The following is an 8,070-nucleotide window of genomic DNA, read 5'->3' as shown; positions in this document are numbered from 1 at the left end:
TCAATTCTACTTAAATTTTGAAAAAAGATGGAGTTCCCGTGGTGGCTCAGTGGTTAACAAATCTGACCAGGAAACATGAGGTTGTGGGTTTGATCCTTGGCCTTGCTCAGTGGGTTAAGGATCTGGCATTGCTGTGAGCTGTGGTGTAGGTCACAGACTCGGCTCGGATCTGGCGTTGCTGTGGCTCCAGCGTAGGCCAGCAGCTACAGCTCCGATTCGACCCCTAGCCTGGGAATGTCCATATGCCGCAGGTGCAGCCCTAGAAAAGACAAAAATAAACAAATAAATATTTAAAAAAATTTTTAAAAGAAAAGAAAGAATGGATCCTGACATTTGCTCAGTTTGGTTTGAAAGTTTTGCTTAGGGCGTTCCCATTGTGGCACAGTAGGTTAAGACCCCAGCTAGTATCCTTCCTCTAATTGAGGATATGGGTTCAATCCCTGGCCTCACTCAGTGGGTTAAGGATCCAGTGTTGCTGTGAGCTGTGGTGTGGGTCATAGATCCGGCTCGGATCCCGCATTGCTGTGGCTGTGGTGTAGCCTGGCAGCTGCAGCTCCAACTCGACCCCTAGCCTGGGAACTTCCATGTGCCCCAAATGTGCACCCTAAAAAAAAAAAAAAAAGTTTTGTTTAGTGGCTCCTAAAGACAGATTCAAATGCCTGATGCAGGAGAAACTGAGAGCTTCTTCAAGCTGAGGAGGTAAAGCTAGGAGAAAGAAAATGAATTGGGCAAAGGTAATGGAACAATCTGGAAGGGACGGCCTGGGGAGAGGGAAGAGCACACTGCAACAGAATTCTTCTGAAGGGCTGGGCACTTGGCACCTGGGTTGACACTTGAAGCTGTTGCCAGCACCCTGAGAGGCCTGGTGGGCTGGCCACACTGCCCATAGCTCAAGAGCCCAAGAAGGACCAGCAGCTGCCTCCAAGCCACAAACTCCAGGGCCTGCGCTGCCTGGGGATGGCTTGGCCTCTGGCATCTCTCCAGCCTTCCTCCCAGACACAGCTGCTGGCACATTTCTAGGATACAGGTGAATGGCTGATCCTAACTCCCGAGTACCAGCTTAGGTGAGGTGAAAGTGTGGCTAACAATTGATAAATGAAGAATAAACAGTCCTGTAGATTTGCAGCCTCAGATCCAACCCACTGGGATGTGAACTCTACTGGAGTTTTGTGCTCTGTTCTATTCAAGAACTTTTGGGCCACCCAATATGCACACCAGAGAAAATGCGAGTCCAAATAAGCCTGTCACCTTCAGGGTCTGCACACAATGATGCCTGTGTGATATGAGAAGCTTCGAACTGTGTGAGATGGAGCAGGATGCTGCCGGAGTGTCAGACTGAGGACAGCCACCTCTTCCCCGTGAACCTAGAGAAGGTTTTCAACAGGCAGGTAATGATGAAATCAGACTTTTCAAACCACTGACCTGAAAGCATAGTCAGGGGGAAAAATGAGGCAGAAAGAATGCCGAGGCAGTGGATGCAGAAAGCCAGTTTAACTTGTCTAAGCCAGAAAATATAGAAGGTAGGACTCCCAGGATGGCTGTCAGAATCAAGCGTGACACCCAAAATGCTGCCAACAGCAAATAAACATCAGTTCCCCCTTCCTCTAATTGGGGCTGGTGTAGTGGCAGAGGATATAAAATGCAGATGGAAGGAGTTCTCGTTGTGGTGCAGTGGAAACAAATCCGTCTAGTATCCAAGGGGACGCAGGTTCGATCCCTGGCCTTGCTCAGTGGGTTAAGAATCTGGCATTGCCATGAGTTGCCGTGTAGATGTGGCTCGGATCCCAAGTTACTGTGGCTGTGGTGTAGGCCAATTGGACACCTAGCCTGGGAATATCCATAAGCCTCAAGCAGCACATTTGGCAAATGCTTGGATAAAAGCAATTTAAAAGAAGAGTCCCCTGGTGGCTCAACAGGTTAAGGATCCAGCATAGTTACTGCTGTGGCTCTGGTCACTGCTGTGGCACAGTTTTGATCCCGGCCCAGGAACTTTCACATACTGTGCGTGCAGCCAAAAAGAAAGAAAGAAAGAAAAGAGGCAAAAAAAAAAAAAAAAAGAATGGGACCGATGGAAAGGGTGCAGGCAGGAAGAGTACCAGTTTGAGAGACAGAGGAATTAACTTTTAGACAATGAATTTGGACTTGAGCTTTTTCAGGGATAAAATAGATTCAAGAATCCCTGGCATATGACATCAGAGCGGATTTACCTTGGAGCTCAAGCTTTCATGCCTCTCCCTTTCCTTGGACTCTTCCAAGGACACAGAGCTGGTGTGGTGCTGGCATGTTTTGATTATTTTTCTCTGAAAGGCTCCCTCATGAGTTACACAAGCGTCAGACCCCACAAAATCTGGGCCCCTCCGCGTTGACAGCAGAACCCGTCGGATGATGGGAAATGAGGCCGGGGGAAGCCGGTTACTGTCCTCAAAGGACAAGAAGCGTGGGCAGAGAGAAGGTCTGAAGGTCAGGATGCTGTTGGGACATCGAAGGGCTGAGGGGCTGAGGACGGGTCACCAGGCTTGATCCCTCAAAAAAGTGACTGGAGTTCCCGTCGTGGCGCAGTGGTTAACGAATCCGACTAGGAACCATGAGGTCGCGGGTTCGGTCCCTGCCCTTGCTCAGTGGGTTAATGATCCGGCGTTGCCGTGAGCTGTGGTGTAGGTTGCAGACGCGGCTCGGATCCCGCGTTGCTGTGGCTCTGGCGTAGGCCGGTGGCTACAGCTCCGATTCAACCCCTAGCCTGGGAACCTCCATATGCCGCGGGAGCGGCCCAAGAGATAGCAACAACAAAAGACAAAAAAAAAAAAAAAAAAAAAAGTGACTGATCCTAGAGGACACACTCAGCGTGGGGAAGCCCAGGTTGGAGGCGGGGCTTGACTAGCGAGCGGGAAGCCTGCGCAGTGGCTGTAGACTCCTCATCCAATGAGGCTGACAGAAAAGGAGAGGAGCCCAGTATTATGACCCTTACCTGTGTTGTCAGTATTCCTTTGGGGTTATAATTAACTCCCCAAGCACGGGGTTTTCTCTCCCCTCCCCGCCTTTTTTTTTTTTTAGGGCTGAACCCACAGTATATAGAAGTTCCCAGGCTAGAGGTCCAGTCGGAGCTGCCGCTGCCAGCCTACACCACAGCCACAGCAACTCAGGGCCTGAGCTTCCTCTGTGACCTACATCATAGCTCACAGCAATGATGGATCCTTAACCCACTGATGGAGGCCAGGAATCGAACCTTTGATCTCATGGATCCTAGTCGGGATTGTCACTGCTGAGCCACGATGGAAACTCTGGGGTTTTCTCTTTTATTACACTTTCCATTCCTTAAAATTCTCCTTTCTCTCTCTCTCTCTCTCTCTCTCTCTCTCTCTCTCTCTCTCTCTCTCTCTGTTTCTCTCAAGCAGCAGCATTTGGAAGTCTCTGGCCAGGGATGGAACCTGTGCCACAGCAGCAACCCAGGCTCTTTCAGTGACAACGCTGGAGACCCCCACCCTTTTTTAAAAAAGATTTTTTCTGTGGTCTTAGTTGGATCTACTTCTCTTGATGGTGCATGTAAGCCTGGCCAAAGGGTAAAAAATGGGCCATAGGTGGGCAGGATTTAGGATTTGGGGTTGTTTTCGATTTTTTGCCCGAATGGCTTCTCTCTCTGTATCCATGGGGAGGTGGCGATTTCTACCCTGGGAGTTCCGGGACTGTGGACCAGGGTGCAGAGGCGGAAGTCATCAGGCACCAGAAGGTGGAAACGTCCTGGTCTGCTATCTGGGATCACAGAGCCAAAGGTAACGATGACTTCATCCCCGCAGAGGGCGCCTCCCCATCCCTGCAGCAGATCTCTGATGAGCCAGTTCGCCAGGGTTAGGCTTTCTTTGATTCCTCCTTTCTCACTGCCTGGCGTCATAAGTCACTTTGAAAAAAGATACGATTAAACCGCCCCCCCTCCCCGCCCCGTTTCCTTCTGTGAGGAGCTTTCCCTAGACCGCGTCTGCTCACTCGATCACCTGAAGTGCACTTTTTCTTTTCTTCTCTTTTTCTCTTCTTTTGCTTAAATATGACAAAAGTTTCTGCTACCATCACCATTAAGAAGATTAAAAACAAAAAGTAACAAATTTTCAGAATGGCAGGTCCCAGGGAGGAACTGACCTTTGGGAAGCCTTGGCCAGGCTGGGACTCGGCCATGCGGGCTGGGACAGGTCACCCAGGAGCTGCCTCTTGCTCCAGGGAGAAACAAGTGCGTTGGGCAGGTGGCCTGGCGCGCATCTGTGTGCGCGCGCGGGGTTTGAACGTGCATGAGTGTGCGTGTGTGCGCGCGTGTGCGCAGGGGAGGGTGGCGGGGCGGCTGCCGCAGAGGCTCCTTTGTGGAGGCACTTGCGGGTTCAGATCCAGCTTGGCGCCTCCCCTGGCTGGTTCCACGAGGACGCCTGCCTTTTCTTCACAGTCTGTACATCTCTGTCCCCCGCCGCCCCCACTTTCTTCGGTGGCCGACTGTCCTGCGCCGCGCAAGCCTTCGGGTGCGGGCGGCCGCGTGCCGGGTGGCGGCTTCCAGGCTCTCGGGGCCCCGCGCAGGTGGAGGTAAGCGCCGCAGCGCCGACGTGGGCGCTCGAAGGAGGGAGGGAGGAAGGGCCGAGCAGGAAAGGGCGTGCTGCCCTTTGCAGCTGGCGCTGTTAGCAGCCTGGTCTGCAGCATTGTTACCTGAGGCAGCGGCTGCGCCCCGCCCCGCGCCGCCCTGCCCCCTCGCAGTCCCGGGCAGCCCGAGCTGCTGCGACCCGAGAGGAGGCGGCGGCAGCGCGGGGAAACCGCGGGCGGTTGGGGGCGAGGAGAGCGCGGGGAGCGCCCGCCGCGGGTGAGTGAGTCCTGAGGCCCAGGCAGGGCGATCGCTGCTCGGGGGTCCCAGGGATCAGAGATTTCTAGGCTCGGGAGGGCCGGGGCAGAGATCGGCCAGGGTGGGGAGCTGCGGCTGCCTTAGAGCCTCACCGGGTGGGCTGGGGATGTTTGAGCTCCCCTGGCTTTGGCAGCTGCACTCCCCCGGCCGCAGAGGACAGTGATCGGCCCCTTGAGACGAAGACGCTTCTGTATGGACCCACATACAGAGAGCGCCTCTGGGTTAAATCTGAGTTAGATTTAGCTGCCAGACTGCGTCCAGGAGCGCGCAACTGGGGGCGGGGCACCGGGGTCCCCAGAGAGCGGGAAGCCGCGACTTGCCCCTCCTGACAGTGGGTGCTGGGCTGGTCAGGACCGCGTCCAGGTGATGCGGACAGAGGACAAGGAGGCGCTCGCTCTGGCACATTCACTCTGGCCGTGCCGAGTTCAGGTTAGAAGTTGCTCCCCTCGCTTGTGGAAGTTTAGTCAGGCAGCGGGTTGGGAGGGCGGGTCACCTCCAGCTGCCTCGGCGCCCTGCTGGGGACAGCAGGCTCTCGGTTTAATCCTCCGACCAAACACCAGGAGTCTCCCCTCTGAGTTTTTCTCGCCGGCTCCTCCCGGCTGTCTTTGGCTGATCCGCACTGCGGCCGGGAGGCTCCGGGGACCCTGACCCCAGACGTGGGTTGGTGTCGTGGCGGAGTCTCGAGGAGGGGGCGGAGCCCGCAAACCGGGAGACCACCCCCCTTTGGTTTCAAGCCCAGCGACACCTTCCCTCGTGAGCCCCCTCCGTCCGCTTGGGGAAGCCTGGCACCGAGGCCCCCGAGGAGGGGGCGGGGCCCCAGGGATGGGCGGGGAGAGGCGGGGGAGCAAGGGGCGGGGCAGGCGACCCCGCGGGGGCCGGGGAGGGGCGAGCTGGTGCGGCCTCTCCCGTCGCTTCTGCAGGCGAACCTGCGCGCGTTCAGCGCTCCCGGGAGACGGAGGGTCCGGCGGTGCCCGGGCGTCCGCCCTGTGGCCCGCGTGTCCCCGCGGCGGGCGGCGGCCTTGCCCCGCCGCGGAGCCTGCGCGGCGCGTGTGGGCGTTTATCTGCGCCGCGCACCCGCACCCGCTCCCTCACCCCTCCGGCCGCCGCCCAGATAAGGACGCGCTGGAGCCGCCGGGGACAGCCACCCGCGTCCCTCTGCTGCTGCCGCCCGCGGCCGAGAACTCCCCGGGGACTCGGGCGGCCGTGGCGCCTTACCAGCCTTTGGTGCGGCCGAGCCGGTGGCGCTTTGGTGAGTGGCTGGGGCGGGACGGGGGGTTGGGAGCGAAAGGACGCGGTGGACAGCTCTCCAGAGCAAAAACCAAGGAAGGCGCTGAGCGCCCAGACTTTGTGAAAGACAGTGTGCCCGCGGCGTCCCCCGCGCCGAATGCCTGCGGGACCCAAGAGTCAAACATACATTTGCCCAGAAACTGCCCCTAGTGTTCGGCCCTCCGTGACCCCCTCTCCTGAACCACAGCTGTCCTCCTGGACTGAGTCGCGCGCTCCCTTCCCTCTCTCTAGAGCATCTCTTGGAGCTCCGTTTGCTTTTTTTTTTTCTTCTTCTTGGTTTGGGGACCTTGAGAGAAACTGAAAATGCACATTCACAACCAGGCGTTCTTTCTCTGCCCTCAGGGTGTTGCGCTGCCTCCGGGGCGTCTGTGGACTGTTTACGTTGTGCGGCAGGTTAAACGCGCGGCCTGGAAACCGTCTTGGGTTCTTTCACCGCTGGCAGGAGTGCCAGGGTGAGGAGTGGGATAGTGCCAGCTCTGGTTCGACTGTGTGGTTGACATTCTGCGTTTCATAATCAAGAAAGATTTTGATAGATGGTGGTAGGGAGGAGCCTGCTCCTGATGAGTTGGTGGAGAGCAAAAAATTCCATAGATTGGGTTTCCCAGTACTTTCCCCACTCCCCCCACTCCCCGCCAAGTAAAACAGGACCTCCTATTTCTCTGCCTCATCCCTCCACACCCGGCTCGCTGTGCCCCCGTTTGTCATGAGATGGGTGTGGACCAGCCTTTCCTGCTCCCACCTCACCTGTGACACATGTCACAGGGGAGAGGTTTTTTCCCTAGCGGGTTTTCCTTGGTGTTTACTTTTGAGTATTGTTGACCAGCTGAGCAACAAGGCCCCACTACCCCTCTTTCCAGAAATCTCTGGCGTTTTCCTACCTGATACACTGTGAAGTAAAGCATACTTGGGGCTTTCTTCTCTCCCACCCACTCCCTTCAAGAGGATAGAGCTCCAGCGATGTTTCTGACATCGGAGTAAAGTAACACTGGATGTTTAGGCAAGAGAGTTTAGGGCGGGCCGAGGGCTGCTTTGAAGACCCTTATAAACATTCTCATTCTAAGATTATTTGCTTGCTGATCAGCTAAAGCCTAGGTACAAGGTCACAGCCTCCCGGGGAGGGTCCTTCACTCAGACTCACCCCTGATGCGTCATGATTAGCGGACTTGAAGGGAAGTTCTCACCTTTAGAGACTTAGGTGACAGCTCTACAATTTACTCTGGGCTGGGCATTTGTCAGCCTTAGCAGCAGGCCTCCCTCCCGCTGAGGTCCCCAACCAGTAGGTGAGATGTTAAATCCTAGCCTGTCCCTGTTTGCCCTGGGGGAGATTGATGAGGCACTTGACGTTTTCCAGATAGAGCCTAAGGCTAATTCCGTTGTCCTGCATGCAACTGCCTGCTGTGTCTTTGCGGCTGCAGCAGCGCCTGTGTTCTTGGCATACTTGGCAGTGTGCGTTTGCGTCTTTACTACGGACAGTGCCATAGTAAATCAAATGCCCCTTGTGTAGCCTCGGTTTTAACATCTCGCGAGACTGTGGAAAGGGTTAGAATGTCTGTCCGCGCTCTCTTTTTCCTGCCATCTCTTTGTCATTGGAAATCCTGGCCCAAGGGGGAGGCCCTATCAAAGCCCTATTGAGGCTTGTAGTAAAAAGCATTAGCATCTTAGCTAATCATTGCTGAAGAACTTATTCATGAGAAGCTGTTGGGGGCCTAGGATCCTTGTCTGTTACCCTGGGAAAAAATTAGCCAGACAACATACCAGGAACAATGTTGTAAATTTTCCTTTGTTCCTTTAACTTTCTAAAATAACATTCTTTCTCAAGATGGGGCAGTGGTTAGAATCCTGCTGAGGCATAGCTAATGCGTGTCACTTTTTACTCTGACAAGCTTTAATCTAGTACTTCCTCTGCGAAACAGACT

The 8,070-nt window shown here is 55.3% G+C and overlaps 1 protein-coding gene across 1 annotated transcript in view; it reads left to right on the top strand.

The window, feature by feature from the left end:
• Nucleotides 5,745-8,070, top strand: part of FHDC1 (FH2 domain containing 1) — a 45,060-nt gene continuing 42,734 nt past the window's right edge. The window contains 1 exon segment of the mRNA XM_021101499.1: nucleotides 5,745-6,116. The gene's annotated coding sequence lies outside the window, so the exon portion shown is untranslated.

Source organism: Sus scrofa, chromosome 8 (assembly GCF_000003025.6).
Source record: "Sus scrofa isolate TJ Tabasco breed Duroc chromosome 8, Sscrofa11.1, whole genome shotgun sequence".
In the NCBI taxonomy this organism is placed as follows: Eukaryota; Metazoa; Chordata; class Mammalia; order Artiodactyla; family Suidae; genus Sus; species Sus scrofa.
Note: the sequence above shows the minus strand (reverse complement) of the source record. Positions and strands in the feature narration are given on the sequence as shown.